At 36.7% G+C, this 17,051-nt stretch overlaps 2 protein-coding genes across 3 annotated transcripts in view; one reads left to right on the top strand and one right to left on the bottom strand.

Annotated features, from left to right (window-relative positions):
• LOC129730427 (uncharacterized) overlaps window positions 1-17,051 on the bottom strand; it is a 291,440-nt gene that overhangs the window by 254,853 nt on the left and 19,536 nt on the right. The window lies entirely within an intron of this gene.
• LOC129730415 (mucin-2) overlaps window positions 9,186-17,051 on the top strand; it is a 104,216-nt gene continuing 96,350 nt past the window's right edge. For both annotated transcript variants that reach the window (XM_055689734.1, XM_055689731.1), the window contains exon 1: window positions 9,186-9,427. The gene's annotated coding sequence lies outside the window, so the exon portion shown is untranslated. The remainder of the gene's footprint in view (window positions 9,428-17,051) is intronic.

Raw genomic sequence — 17,051 nt, 5'->3', positions numbered from 1 at the left:
GAAAATGGAACGAAGTAGAAAGCAGCAGCAGTTTGAATATAATGTACAATAATAAATATTAGAGTTAAAAAAATCGGCTACACATATTTGAGCCACGCGCGCGTAGACTGACATATATAATCTGGATATTGAGTACATCGGGCTTTAACCCCTGAAAGTGAAACAAAAAGCATAACGGGTTGATAAGTTGCTTTTTGGTTTGTAAAAGTATGTATGCTGTTACCTCTATTTTCTATATCAATCTGCTTTTACGTTTTAGAAAAAAAGGTTCGGAGAAAAACTGCAAAGGCTTCGGTTTGCCTCTGGACTGTAGAGCTCGTTATCGGGAATTATTGTGTCATAGGCACTCTTTCGTAGTTTTGGATCATTATCCAGAACCAATTCTGATCAGTTAACGCTTCTAAATGTTAGGCTCAGTTTCTGACCAAGTCCAGATAATTTTCGGGTTGGAAATGTTTTTTTTTTTTAATTGTTTTTCAAATAATTGGTTTTCTTTCGAAAGGTTACTATGTCTGTATTAATAACTAGTCCGTTATTTATTTGTCAACTGGTTCGATTGTATGATTCTATATAATAGCTCAAACCGATGTAGAGGTATAAGGTGGTACCATCATCATCAGATGCGAGCGTTGGAAGCAGGCGGCATGGGAAGCGGGCGGCACAAAACAGCTCGCACACGGACCATGGTGCAGATGGTAGAAGCATATGGCGGGAGAAGCGAAAGGGAACCGGATCGGATTGTGCCTGATTTGGTTTTCCAGTTCATTTCTTGTGTGGCAGAAGACAATTTTCGACTGCATAATGGATAAAGTGGCCCGGGAATGCGAAGATAAACGGGAATAAAAGGTGTGACTAGACTAGGTGTCTGAACGAGGGAAATTTTTTCTAGGTCTACATACATTGCCTGCTTTACTAAACTTAAAATGTAAATCAATTATAACAAAAATGAAATTAGTTCGTAAAGTGAATGGTGGCCGCTGTGAAGGCAGCAGGAAACGTGTTCATTAGCGAAACCGAATTTCTAGTGATTGGGGGAGATTGCAAAAACTGTCCTTATCAGGACACACAAATCTACAATTGAATAGCTAATGATTTTTCGCTTTATAAATACATATAAAAGTGGAAAAAGTGTTGGAAGATTAGAGTTGTAAATTTCCTTTTTCATGTTCATTTATACGAACCCTTCAAATTTTCTCAAACCTTTATTCTCATACGCTAGTTTTTGACTGAAATCGAATAATGTTTCTTGGTATATAACGTAAGCACGTAGCGGTTTCGCAGCTCATTCATTAAGTTGAAAGCGATGGTTTATTTTTATTCCGAAGGCTGGTGAATGTTAAATTTTATTTTGAAATGTCGTCAGGAGCAAGGAATTATTTCTGTACCTGTTGAGAATAGACTTGCGTTGACTATTAAGGGGTTATACACCTTTTTGGTCGAGAAAAATGAGGGAAGTTTGATTTTTTTAAGTGCATAGCATCATTTTTATTGCATCAAAGTAGTATTTTTTTGAAAGTACAGTTTATCACCAACAAAAAAATACGTTTGATTTTGCGATTTACCAATTATTACTGGAGTAATAGCCGTTTCCCCGAAACGCTTTTTTTCGCAGAGGCTTGCGGTGATCCTGATGGAGACTCAGCGGGTCAACTGAATTCAAAAAACTCATATTATTTCATTAGTTTAGAAGTGTGCCGTGTCCTTGAACGATCGCTTTCATGAGTATTTTATTTTCAGTGCAAACGGAAACAATTTTCCCAAAAAATGCACGTTTTGAGCGCTAAAAATTGCATTAAAATTTTTTTTGCGGCAAAATGTAACTGTATGTTTCATTCAAGGACCGGCGAAATTGATAACGAAAATTAAAAAAAAAAGATGAAGGTAATCGGTTCAATAATTTTCCCGCAATCAGGATCACGGCAAAGTCATTTTTCGAAAAACACTATTCCGAGATGATCGCGTTCAAAGTTTCAAGTTTAGCTTATGCGGCCGTAGCGAGGCGTGATGCAAATCGCTTCAACTTTCGCCCTATTGCTCAGATCTTTATAAAAATTTGTGAAAATGTTCTCAAGATGTTGTAGTTCAAGATAATGTAATAAAAAAAATTTGATTTTTTGAAAACTAAAAAGGTATATAACCCCTTAAAGCGGTGATGAAATTAAAACCCATTAAATTAGTAAGTATCAATCAAGGACGTGGTAATTGTAGTTTTTTACCCTCTTGCTCACTGTGTTGTGTGTTAATTAATTATTTATCCCCTGTTAATAATGCGGTTGTGTGTCAGAGAGAACCCCTTTACTTTTTCTAGAAAATTGATTTTTTTTTTGACGTAGAACTACGTCTTACGGCAACATGTATTGGAATACAAATTGAAAAACCAAAAACATCGTGAGCGTCGCGAGAATTGGCTACTTTCAGAATAGAGAATAATATACCTAGTTGACCGAGAATGCACATTTTGCACTAAATATGAGCCTGCTCCTGCTCGAATCAATAAGTTTACTAATGAATGGTCACTAGGACATTCCTAACTAAGTAGCAACGGGTAACGGCAGTAGAGGCAGTGGGTAGCTAGCGAATAGCAGCAGCGGTATATCCCATCATTAGAGAGAATGATTTCCTGGGAACTGAGTCGGTCAGCGGCATGCGGCGATTTTGAATATCTGGCTGCCTTCAATAGCGAACGGACTAACATAGTAAACAGCATCTTCCACAGCGCTAGATTTTGGATCGACTTACATTACTTATTGAGAAATAACCTGCCCCGTGGTATAGTGCTTTTTGTTTTCTCCTTCAGACTAAGGAACATACTTCCTTCCTTGTCGACCTTATCATATCCTCCCGCAAGCCATCACGGCGTGTAACGTGATATACTGCCGGTACCCGCATAACTGTCCCATACTGATTTTGGTCACTTTTGAGTTATCATCGGGAATCGACTTAATTGTTATCATATTTTTTGGAAAAAAATTAAAATTGATGCTTTTGTATGGAAAAACATGGAAAAAATACCAAGTTGTTTTTATCCCATATTGCAAGTACCCGCATTACAGTCCCACTGCATAGTGGTACAAACTGCAAACATATAATTTTGCTCTAGATTAGTGTATATCGGATTATTTTAGACATATAGAAGTATGTCATTTAATAAACTAAAATAATGTTGTTTGTCTGTAGTACAATCTACGTTGCCAATGATACTGCCGGTTGCTGGTTGAATTTATATGTGATGGGACAAAATATGCGAGTACTTTTAAAATGTACCCGCATATTTTGTCCCATTTTGTCTTTTTTTCAAATTATATAACGAAAAACCAATTCCATCCATGGCTTTTTTGTTCTCAACGATAAACTTGTGCTGTCATGAAACTGTTACGGTCATTGGTTCTGGATGTAATTGCTGGAAATCCGAAAATTCACGGATAATATCAAATCGCCGTTTTCTCAACATGTTGTTTTTCATAATGGGACAGTTATCCGGGTACCGGCAGTATAGTCTATGATATTATTGAAGCTTTAGAACCGAGGGTTATTAAGTCTGGAGGGAAGTTATAGTGCTTTTGGACTTCTCCTTCAGACTTGATAACCTACTTCCTACCTAATTGACTTTATCATATCCTCCTGCAAGCTATCACTCTAAAAGCGTACAACGTGCTATAGTCCATGATATTATCGATGCTTCAGAACCGGGGGTTATTAAGTCTGAACGTAAGATTTGTGTTGAAGAGCCTGAGAATAAACCCATACTTAAGTCTTTTTTGCCAACCAATGGCTTGGTTTTATTAGATTTGAACCTATCACCACTCGCTTGACAAAACGGACTCAGTAACCTTGCGGCTACGAAGCAAGAAATACATTGACATGAGACAGGCTGTCGTAATTCTACATTAACCTTGCGGTCGTGTCTTACGAACAACCTGTTCAACTTTTTTTTTAAATTTTTTCCATGATCACAGTATAGTTACCCTTTTGTAGGTCATATATAAAAGAATTTTCCAAAAATATGATAATCATCAAAACATTAACCCTTCACCGTCTTTCGCTTCATACGATATTCACTCATTAGACAATTTCGCTTCTACCCTATATTTTGATACATCCATGTGAAATGAAATTCGTAGAATTCCTGATGAGCTACATATACAACAGATTCCAAATATATTTCGTGATAAATATCAAAATATAAGTTGTAACAACTCGTTCTATACTGATGGATCTTTTCTCAATGGATCTACCGGTTTCGGGGTTTATAACAATAATTTTTCTGTCGCTTACAAACTCGAAAGTCCTGCTTCAGTTTATGTCGCAGAATTGGCTGCTATTCAATACTCATTAAATGTTATTGATAACATGCCTGTCCTGTGGATAATTATTTCATCATCACGGACAGCCTCAGTGCTATTGAAGCTCTGCGATCGAAAAATAAATATAAAGCATTCTTCGTATTTCTTACATAAAATACGATGTCATTTAAATGCTCTATTTGAAATAACATCCCAGATTACTTTAGTGTGGATCCCATCTCATTCTTCAATTGCGGGCAATGAGATGGCAGATTCATTAGCTAAAATGGGTACAATACAAGGTGATATTTATGAAAGACCTAGTGAATTTACAGAATTTTTTGGTACTATACGTCAGGAATCGCTTATTAACTGGCAAAACTCTTGGGGTAATGGAGAACTAGGAAGATGGTTAAATTCTATCATTCCTAGAGTTTCTTTGAAACCTTGGTTCAAAAAATTGGATGTAAGTCGTGATTTCATTTGTGTAATGTCTCAGCTTATGTCCAATCATTATTGGTTTAATGCTCACCTTCGTCGTATAGGGCTCACAGAGGATAACCTCTGTGCCTGTGGTGAGGGTTACCACGATATTGAACATGTTGTTTGGTCATGCCCCTTGTATCGTGAAGCTAGATTCACTTTAGAAAATTCCCTTAAAGCTCGAAATAAACAACTAAATGTTCCAGTTCGTGATATCTTGGCGAATTTTGATTTTCCTTACATGTGTCTTCTGTATTATTTTCTTAAATCCATTTAGTATTTAGTATATTTTCCGTTTTCAGATTCCATTTATATATCTACTCAACTATATACTAGGACGAACTATATCAACTATATACTGGACTGTTGAAGCTGCAAAATTTATCAAGAGTTGAGGACCAACATTCTTTCCTAGTTTTAAATATTCTGATTTGTAATATATTTAAAACTGTATTTATTTGTATGAAAAGATGAGAGGGTTTTTATGCCTATTCGAGGAGGAATAACTATATTTATTCTACTCAAACAGGATTTTCCCTACTCCAACAGATTTTTCGGCCCCGTTATGCTTTTTGCGATTGGGCTTTCTATTGATATCTAGAATAAAAAAAACTGTTATTTTTATAATTTTTTCTCTTTTTTCGGAATAACAAAATAGTTATCAACAACTCTACCGAAACATTACACCGATCAAACAAACCTTTCTGGCTTCAAAAATATTTGTAATCATCAATACCATTCTTACATAAACCTTGTCAAACACTAAACGTGATTAAAATAATTCTAATAGCACAAAATATCATCTCTAGCCCATAAAAATATTTGTGAAAATTTCAATCAGATTGAAAATGGTCGATTGAAGTGTGTGTGTTTTTTATGAAATAGCACGGACTCGTCCGAAAACCAAAAGTCAGAATCACAAAAAGCAGAATTACGAAAGGCAGAATATTTCATAAGGCAGAACAACGAATGGCACAAAGAGCACGAATGGTAGAATCAAAAAATGGTCTATTTTCTTTTTGACAACACGACTCTATTGTCCAAGCGTATGCTGTCCTTACTAGTTACCGCTCGTTCGGACTTAACTATAATCCTAGAAAATCTTATAATCCTAGAAAACCAGTAGATCAGCTTGTATGAGAGAGGCCGCCGCTTCCGACGGCGGGTCGGACCGCGGAAACCACAACGGTTTTGTGCCGCCTCGTTTCCTTTCCCTCGATTATGCGTCTGCGCCGCATGAATTGTTTTATCTTAATTATAACCAACAAGCCGTTGAGACTAGTGTAAGTTATACCTAACATCGAAAAATTACTCTCCGCGATGCCGTTAGAGTCTTTAGGACCTGAGCCAAACCAGTTTGCGCGTTTTGGATCTAATGATTAGGCTTGATTTGCACCTCCCATCAAAACTGGTCAATAATATTAAATAATAAAGGTAGAGTAGCAGCTTTGATACCGTGACCAGGATTCGCACCAATTTGTCATCCCGCACTTGGATATCGTGAGTCAGGTTTTGCTACCAGTGATTCTGCCTTCCGTGCCCTTCGAAATTCTGCCTTTTGAAATATTCTGCCTTGTGTGTACGGTCATAGAGTTCTGCCTTTCATGATTCTGCCTTTCGTGCTTCTGCCTTTTGTGATTCTGCCTTCTGTGGCGAACCCCAATCACCAAAATGTAGCAGCCAATGTTACCCACAAAGAAAAACATATTTTTGGAGAATTGTTTTTCAAAGTTCCATTAGTTCCCTACAACTCGTTTCTAAACAGGTTTTCTGAGCTGCAGTGTTTAAAATGAATCGTAATAAAAAATCTTCAGTCTAAGAATCTTTCCTCTGCACGATACTCAGCTTTCAATGCCAAATACGTGTGCAATGTTTTGGTTTGTCACATCATCATGGCCAGAAACGCTCACGACTTGTATTATTTCCAAAATTTCGAAAAGACACTCGCGTTCAGCTGCTTACCAGAATTTTCTTCTTTTTTTGTTCGATTCCTATTCCACTCCAGAGTCAAAAAACGATGTCATCCTTGCACATCAGTTCGCACGAGTTGACTCATGGTAGTCAATCGAGAGGGAAAATCTCTTTCGAGCGTGGTTTCGTTTCTTTTCTTTTGTTTTTGAATTAATGAATGGAGCCGCTTTTTGGAACAAGTGATGAGCCCCACGCGTACTTTGTGAAGTGGCAGCGGACTGGCCGTCCACACCTTACCAGTCGTCAGTGTCGGGTCAGTGCTGAGACGAGGTTGAATATATATAGATGGAAATAAGTGCTTATCTGGTTCCGATATGGGATGAGCATGCAACAGCACAAGTGCTCTGGCGAGTTGAATGCCATGCTCGGATCTGTTGAAAACTTGCACTGCTTGAATTTAATTCATGACATTTTCCATGTTCTTGAGAGAGTTGTGAGTAATTGCTGACTTCAATCAGCTGGTTTACTGTTGGGCAATATCATAATTATGGAACAAGTTTTTTGACGCTGGCTTAATGACAATGCGATATTTGATTGTATTGTGGCACCCACGATCGAAATATTTCACTTGAACATATGCCGAAAGGGAAAATCACGTGAGCCCTTTTGTTTAAACAATAATTCAAGCAGAAAAAATCATCAAGACTTGATTGTATTTGAGTTCTATGCCTAATTTTGTCCAAATGTTGGTACATTTCCGTCTCAGTTTGGTGTTAACACTATTTTCATCAATTAGGAAAAAATAGTAATATTATTCGACTAAAAGAAAGCTGCTGAAGCTAAAAAAATTAGAATATTAGAATATCAAATAAATCCAATAACCAAAATCATCATTGTATTCGGTAAATAAGATAACATAAAGTAGAAACAATAAAATAAACAAAATTGGAGTATACAGTAGAAGTATTACGTGCAATTCAAGCAAAGCCTGATTTTATTTTTACTCAAACAAAGGAGAATTACCATAAGGAGATCAGCGCGTGGAATATAAAAACTATCATCTTCATGGTTCACTTAAGAGAAATTTAACTATGAGTATTTCAGTGCCATGATTTGTTTTGAAGCTAAAGATCAAACCAGCTATAAATTATTTCATTCCATTATTTCAAGTTCTTAAATGTCCTGCATGAGTACTCAGTAAAAGATATCTATGAGACAGATTAGCTCGATTTAGTAAGTTCCTTAACGGAACAATATTTTGATCAACCTTTTAGAAAATATTAGTCCGTATGAACAAAACAGTTTACTCTGCTTTTCCCATAATATTTGCACGGGATAAGTAAAGCAAACGCTTTTATTCATACGGTCTATTGTCTAGATTTGTTTATTCACCGACTGTTTGTCGACGTGTTGAACTCACACCTCTGCCAATAACAGGTGTATTGCAAAGGTCAATGATGAAAAGAATTCACTAAAGGATACTAGCTTCTGCCAAAATTCATTGCTTCGGAGCTCGCTCTCCAATAACCGGTCTATAGCAAGTTGCTTTTTCAAGCTCATTTTGTATTGCTTTATCTATCTAGTCAACGCCGAAACAACATTCTGAAGTGATTATCAATTCAAATCGCAGTCTCCACTGAATACATAATAATGGAGACGCATGATCATAACCAGACCAAAAGAATTTTGCGCCACGAGCTGAAAAAACAACAATTAATTCCGAATGATTGTATTTGATCGACGATAGAGGCATCGAAATGTCTGTGCTATTTCAACTGTCTAAGCGATCGAAGGCGTATGTTGAACCGGCTTTTTAAAAACGTGTCTTCGCTACCACGTGCAAGGTGGTAATGATATCGCGCCAATGTCTCTCCATCTCTCGCCGTAAACCGATCTCGCACATATGAAGGCATTGTGATCGGAACTCTGATCACGCTCTGCCCAGCACTTTGAACACTTTCGCTCTCACTGTACGCCACGGCTCTGTACGCTCTCTGACGAACGTTCTTGACTAACAGCATCCAATAGTGTTACGCAGACAACACCAACAACAAAAACCGGCTTAGCCAGTTTGCTGGTCGAGCGCGATGAGATAATCTTCTGTTCGGTGGGCATCCCCAATGCGAACGATAGTGAGAGTTTTGGAGCCGCTGCCGATTGTTTCGATGCCGCATGCTGCTGCCGGAGAAGGCGCGCATCTTTTCGCGAGCCGAGAATGAGAGATCGCGTGTCGCGCTGCTGCTGCTTGTCACCGTTGCGGCTGCAACGGCAGCAGGATCTGTACCCGAATGAGACCCCTTTTCGGAGCGCACCGTTTCTGAAGAAGATGCTTCTCGCGTGCAGTTTTTTGCGTTGGTCAGGCAGACGGTGGGAACGGCAGATAGGGGGGGAACTGGGGTGGTGATTGTGGACGGATTTGAAGATAGCCTTTATGGGTGTGCGCATCGGACAGCGCAAAAGGTATTTAAGTTATGTCAGCCCGTTGAAGCCTTTCAGTTGTCACATGGACACGGACTCACTAGACTTTTTTTTGGTGCGGGTATTATAGGCGCGAAGTTTGGTTGCCGAAGTCCTGCCAGTGCGAAACGGTGCGCAAAACGATAGACTGAGTGAATATTTACCTGAAGGACTGTTGTCGCGAAGTGGCCTTGCTAGAAAAAAGTTAGTGCTGTGAACATCAGGACTGTTATTTTGTGCAAGTGTAAACCTCAACATATGTGCAGTTGTAACAAATATTCCGCGTGATAAATGTGAGTGAATTTTAATTTGATTAGATTATACAAAAAAAATTATACGGACTGCGGCAAAATATTTTTAGTTGAAAAATACAACAGTTTATGATAGTGAACTAATGAGATTTTCTAATTTCTGATTGGTTTGAATGAGGTAAAACATTAGTGCAATTCTTGCTGGATTCTGTAAAGGGCTTAGTTCCACGTAGTTTGTAAAAAAAAAACAGAAATCTACATAGGTTTAGCCTTTCTGAAATATAAACACTTTATTTCTAATTTCCAGTGTAAAAACCTGCATCCACAAAATTGCAAACCCCGAATTCAAAATAATAAATAATACGCAGCGAAAATTTCTGATAGTCTTAAACCTTTGCCCTAAATTTTGTTTCCATCATTTTTGATTAAAATATTTATTGTTGAAAAATTGAAATGATCGCAATTCTCACCCTGTATCGAAGATTATGTATTCCTCTTTTTTATAACCTCTTTTTTAAGGTTTAAAATTTCGAATAGTGCGTGAAACTAGTTTAAAATTCATTCCCATTGAGTTCATTAAATTCAACATTCATTCCCTAATCTCATACTCTGAATACTGAGTCCCAAATCTTTTCTTTACATATTTTGATTTTAGAAATATAAACTTCTTTTCAAATCTAACAAAAAATATCTTCAGAACAATGTTCTTGATATCCAAGAAAGATTCTCTGTTAAATTAAATTGAATTCGGAGAACAAGATTACAAACCCGAAATATTAAAATATTTAAAATGAATTCAACATTTTCGAAATCATCAAAACATAAATAATTTTATTCTACGCATTAGTGTAAGATCTTGAACTCTTAACCCAGAAACTGAAGAGTCTAAATCGTACATATTAAAAATCTTGAGTTTCAAATACTAAATGCATTATCCTATGTCGGAATCTTCAAATCTCATTAAACACTTTAAATCAAATATCCTAAATCGTAGTTCCTTATCCTAAATCTGAAATTTTGTGTCTCAAATTGCTATATTGGAGCATAAAATCTGAAAGTAAAAATTTGCCACTCGACACGCTGTGAGAGACATTCGGATTCGGAGGTTAGAAACTATGAATGTCATAACTTTTTTGTCATAAATTCAAAATTTTTTTTCGTGTGAATACATCGTGCAGCAACTTAAATCTAAAGCTGAAAATCATAAAGTCTCAAATCGTAAATCCTCCAAATCCTATATGAAATGTCAAATCTTATCCAACACCTCATTTACGATATCCTGAATTGTCTCAAATTTTAAATCAGGAATCCAGTTTTCAGCCATGAATTCTAAGTCCAAAATTGACAATTCTTGATCCTAAGACGTATATCCGGAAGCCACAATGATGATTGATGATTAGGATTCTCAGCCATAATCCTGTATCCCAAAGATTGCTACCAAAATTGCAAATCTAGTACCGTTATTGAAAATCCATAAATGCCAAGTTCGTAAACAATGTCTGATTTTTTTCTTCTGACTGCCATGTATTTAAAGTTCTAAATCTTATATGTTATTTCTAAACATTTATGGCCAAATACTGCACTCCACTATACGACGCATGGAAAACAATAGATTTATTTCTGTTTTTTTTATAGGTTTCCTTTTACTTGCGAGTTTAGTTTTTAAACATAATTTTTTTTTTAGCGCGTTTATACATAGTTTTTGTTCAAACACGTTTCGTGGTCGAAGTCAACTTATCCTATGTAGAAAAATCCAAAGAATCACAAAAACATTTTTTTTCATTCATCTCCAGAGAGTTCGTTGTTTCACAATTTTTTACGTAAATCAGGAGGATTTAGAATGCTTTTTTATGGTGCATTTTAGTTGATTTTTACGATTGTTCCTGATTTGCGGTTGATGCTCATTTTTGTGAAGTGTGCAACATGACGGGTATTCCGGGTCCCATCGGAAATCATTTCTTTCTAAAAAAAACAATTGCCAGACTGTAAACAAACTTGTTTGTTCCATTGTGCAAGGTTTTTTGTAGAAGCTTTTGCCATTTGTTACTGAAGAAAACGTTCAGTAATGAATATTAGCAATTGTTGAATTAGTAGTTTTTTTTCTTCATCTAAGAATGAGTAGTTGAAAGGAATATAAATCATCCAAACCTTAAATTCTTGGAGAATTTTAGGAAAGATAAGGTTAGTAGATTGATGAACATAATAATTACATAATTGCAGAATTATTCGCTATGATAATTGAAAATTGGCAAACGGTTTAAGAACCCAATTGAAATTGAAGTTTCTCTATGGCAGCGGTTCCCAAGCTTATTTTGCCCGCGTACCCCTTGGCGATATTTTCCAAAGCAATTGTACCCCCTGGCTTGGAATGTTCTCGCAAGAGAATAGTGGTAGATCATGTTGTGGTAGTCTAGTTCAAATTGAACTATGGTTTGTTTGATTACTACAGTCATGTTTTGAGAGCAAGTTTTAACAACAAATGAAGAGTTAAAAAAAGAAATTACTTCGTCCGCCATTGCTGATTTTTCTTCCGCGTACCTCCTGAAGGCTTTCGCGTACCCCTTGGGGTACGCGTATCCCAGGTTGAGAACCGCTGCTCTATGGTATAAATTCATGATCCCGGCTGATACAATATTAAAACAGTTTTTTTCCTCTCATTATCTATTGATTAAAAGAGAAAATTCTCAAAAAAAATTAATCCACCTAGCGGTGAGACCCAGCCTTTCTCCTTCGAACTTATAATTTGTTAAAATAGACTTACTCCAACACTTAAAAAATACACCTTGATTATTTCTGCTGGATTTGTTATTCATTCGAAACAACAAATTTTTGGTAGCCAACAGCACAACTATACCGAACATTTAAAATTTAACATATCATCGGCTTCGTGCAACACTGGCACAACTCAGAATTTTGCATTTTTAAGTTTTTGATAGCAAACGATGCCAAATACTGTTAAGTTTCATCACACGAAATCTCATTTCGAAAATCACAAAAATTCCAGAGTTATGAGTAGAAGTGCCTTTGCTGCACAAATCGAAATTTCTCCAAAAAGTTAGTAAAAATAAGGTTTTAACTTGGACAACGTGAGCACGTAATATGTGCATAATAGACCCAAAGGTGTTTAATAAGGATTGGTAATCTCAAACTTCAAAGTTTTCTTGAAAATCGAAAAATAAATTTTTGACGCAAATTTCCAAACGCGTTTTTCTCGAAACTATGTTTTTTTGAGTTGTGCCAGTCGCAGTGTTGCACAAAACCGACGATATGAATATAAATTAACACATATACATGAAGATAACATTAAATTCTTTCAACTATATGATGTGATTTTGCTTTTGATTGTGGTATAATCGATCTGTACTCATATACTGCCTATAAATATTTAGATTCTTTAAGTCTAAGTTAGTCAGTAGATTTCAAATAATGTATAATTAAATGTTGTTCCTTATACATTAATTTGAATGATCTTATCAGTGAAATTGAAATTCTTTAACGCAGTCGATATTACTGAACGTTTTTGAGAGGCATCTAATGAATGGCCAAATATGGGTTCTTGAAACTTGGATTACACCCAGTGGCCAGAATCCGACATAAAACCCAATTTTCAATCCAGATGACCACATCTGGTTGCCTGATAATCATAAAATCCATCATAAAATTGCCGAACTGCCTAATTTGGGTATTTCTATGGCGAAGATGACGATAGTTTCCGATCAACAGCCTAAAGTGACAAATATCATCCAATACGATTTGGAGAAGCGGTATGATACCCTGAGGCCAGAAATCATAGTCAGACGCCATTTAAAATTTCTAGTCAGTAGCTTCCGGTTTCTACCAGTCTAAAAGGGACAAACATTACCCAATGTGAGTTTTCCAGTACCCGGGATGATGCTCATAGACCAGTAATCAACTTCATACTTCATTTTGAAATCCGAATTTACGACACCTGTTTCCTTTAAACAAGTCGTGTAACCTTTGAAAGAAGAGATTTTCAATATTTTTACAATTTAACACATAGTGGATAAATAAAAGTCCAATTACACTGGTCAACACAAATGTTGCCCCGAAGGTCAAACTAAGAAAAAATGAAAAATTATAGCTGTTCCTGTGAATTTTTTTTCTTTCTAGGGCAACTATTATGAGCTTTAGAGCAGCATTTTATTCTATTTTGTCAACCAGTGTTATAATCAAATTAAATGGGTACCAATAAAGCAACTAAACTTTCAATTTAAAACTAAGATTGTTGAAATCAGTGATGCCATTTTTGGCAGAACGAGTGAATTTGATAAAATTTTCTGAACACGTTTCTTTTAATAACCTTCAAACTACATGTTCAATCATCATAAAATTAGTTATTTAGGGGTTACAAAGGCAGCCCGTTCATTTGATACCTATTTAGTTCAAATCGATAATGATCGAGATAATGAATGAGATAATGATCGAGATAATGAAGTTTCATAACTTTTACATTTTGATACATAACAGACAGTCCGATTAAAATAAAATTCAATAGGGTTCTATCAAGCAACTAGACCATTCTATTGCAACTCATTTTGTGAAAATCGGTCCAGCTATCTCTGAGAAAAGTGAGTGAGTTTAAACAGTGTTTGAAACACGTTTCTTTGCATAACTTTCAAACTACATGTCCAATAATTATAAAACAGTTTCACAAATGGTTTAAAAAACAAGCCCGTTCTTTTGATACCAATTTTGTTCAAATCGGTTTTGTAGTGTCTGAGATAATGAAGTTTTGTGATTTTCACATTTTGATACAAAACCTCGAAACTAAAAATCCTATTACAATAAAATTCAATAGGGTCTTATGGGGCAACTAGATCTTTCATTTGCAATTAGTTTCATGAAAATCAGTCCAGCCATCTCTGAGAAAATCGAGTGAGATTGGGAACCCGTAACATACATACAAACACACACATACAGAAAATGCTCAGCTCGTCGAACTAAGTCGATTGATATACGAGATTCGACCCTTTGGAGCACTTTTATACCTTTGGTTTTTTCAGTGATTGCCAGTGGTGGGCACCGCTAACTGAAAATTTAGCGACGCTAATCGATAATTCGCTAGCTGGAATATTTAGCTCGATAATCGCTAAACGCTAAACGCTTAACCCATATTAGCGGAACTTTCGCTAATCGCTAATCGCTAACTTTTCAACACGTAAGTTCTGAATCAATTCTTCGTTTGGGAGATAACAGTAGTTTCCGTAAAAAAGCAGTGCTAGTGTACGTGCATGTGTCAAACTGAGAACCACAAAAATATATCAGACTGCATGACAGCTCCCTAGACGTCACTGTCACGCAATGACTGTGGTTTAACTGTAAATTTTATTTATTTATTCGTTCAACATCAACAGACTCAATATATATTTAAAAAATTACTCCTAATACCAGAGCGAGGTAGATGGTAGTCGAAAACGGAAGATACACTATTGAAAACGCGCTGAAGTCCACTAAGAGCTTCGTTTGCCCCATAATTTGTACGACGAAAAGAATTCGCAGGAAAAGGTTATTCCGAACGACTCTGGAATTAATTATTAGATTGATATTGCCCAGTTTTACAGCACAGTCGGTTCTTGCTATCAGGGTATCAGCAATTGACATAGCTCGTGAAAGATCACGTCTTACTTTCAAAGAGTCAAGGCCGATGAGCTGCGCGCTGGGGAGCTGGTGAGGATTGTTCCAAGGTAGATGTCGAAGAGCAAAACGTACAAATCACCGCTGAATTGCTCCGATTCTGTTGGCACCATTAAAGTAATGAGGGCTCCACACTTCCGAACAGTATTCTAGCGTCGAGCGAACTAATGAGCAATATAGACTTTTGCAATACACGTCCCTGAAATTCTCGGCCATTCTCATTATCATTCCCGAATTTCGCGAGGCTGCGGCAACGGTATAGCAGATATGCTATCAGCACTTTGGCGTAAATTTTCATGTCGTCGGCAAAAGATATTCTGGGGCGACTGAGAATGCAGTTCACATCGTTGAAGTAGAGGATGAAGATTGAAGACCCGAGGTGACTACCTTGTGGGATTCCGGAAGAAGCATGAAATTCTTGCGATCTGTTGTCTCCAATTTTTACCATGATGTGGCGATACGCAAGATACGATTGAAGCCAGCGTAAAATGTTTCCGCCAAATCCCATTCGGTCGAGTTTTTCAATGGTAATGTTGTGATTAATTTTATCGAAGGCTGCTGACAAATCAGTGTATATAGCATCGGTTTGGTGCCCTTCAGACATAATATCCATTGCAAATGAGGTGAACGTTAGAAGATTCGTTGTTGTTGAACGCTTTGGCTTGAATCCATGCTGCGTATCAGAGATAAGAGACTTACAATGATAAAAAATCGGTTCCATCACGACCAGCTCGTACAGTTTGAGACTGAATTCCCGGCGGAGATTCCCCGGTAATAATCGACGTTTCTCTTGTCACCTTTTTTGTAAACCGGAAACATATACGCGAACTTCCATGCAGGTGGAAAGTTGCCTGTAGAGAGTGAGAGGTGGGAAAGATGACAAAGCGGAGTAATCAAGCCGGTAGCGCATCGCTTCAGTAGAAATTTGAAATGATGGTTTTTTTTCGTGACAATGAAGCTAGGTTCCAATATTACGTCAGTTAGTGTGTGCTTGAGGATTTAATTGAAACCAAGGAGCAGCAAAATTAGTTTTGCTTGTATATAAAAAAAATCTACTCTAAAATTTGTTCCATAAACAACATAATTATTATTTGAATCGAAGAAGTTACCATAATTTCAGGTTGCTCTAGTGGCTTGTACGCTAAATGGAACCCCATTCTATGGTAAAAAGACTGACTTGCACTTATGTCGTAAAGATAGAAACACTAGACAGTTGAGACAAATGAACGTTATTTGAATGAAACATACGTTATAAAGTAATTTTCGCCGTAAAGTATGTTCATCGTTCGAATCAATTTATGTACGCCATCAGCAACTCACAAATTTTGTAAACATTTTTTTGTCGCTTCTCTACAAATTTAGCGAATTAGCGATTAGCGTTTCGAAGGTCAAAATTCTAGCGACGCTAACAGTTCGCTAATCAGCTCAAAAATTAGCGAAATCGCTAAACCGCTAACTGAAAATTAGCGTCGCTAATTAGCGTTTTAGCGAATTAGCGGAATGGTGCCCACCACTGGTGATTGCTTTACCTTTCTAGGAGAAAGGCAAAACGTGATACGAATAATTCATTAGGATGAGTTTGTATTAGAGTTTTCTCTAGCATTCAAAGTTCGGTCGCGGTCGTGTCTCAGATACAACCCCTGTAATTTTTCGATGTTCTCATACTTAAAAATAAATAAATATTTTATTTCAATCATCAAATCAATTCTCTAAACCTCTATTGTGCTACAATACCTAAATACCGAATAACATAAGTGAGAAGTAAACTGGTAAAACCATTCCATTGAAGGCTTTTATTGATTGGCGGGTTTTGCGAAACTCATTTATTTTAATGGCTATTATCAGCAGCTGTACTATACTGAGCTGCCATTATTCGCGAAAGTATGCTATACAGTTGAACAATTTCGCCTGTTAAAGGTCTAAATGTTGTAGGGGGATTGGCAGTGCTGAAGCCATGCCGCTAATTCTAGAATTTCGAAGAAGGTTTATCATGAAGGGAAAATGGTAATTC

Source organism: Wyeomyia smithii, chromosome 3 (assembly GCF_029784165.1).
Source record: "Wyeomyia smithii strain HCP4-BCI-WySm-NY-G18 chromosome 3, ASM2978416v1, whole genome shotgun sequence".
NCBI lineage: Eukaryota > Metazoa > Arthropoda > Insecta > Diptera > Culicidae > Wyeomyia > Wyeomyia smithii.
The sequence above is the reverse complement of the archived record's forward strand: the minus strand, read 5'-3'. Positions and strand labels throughout refer to the sequence as shown.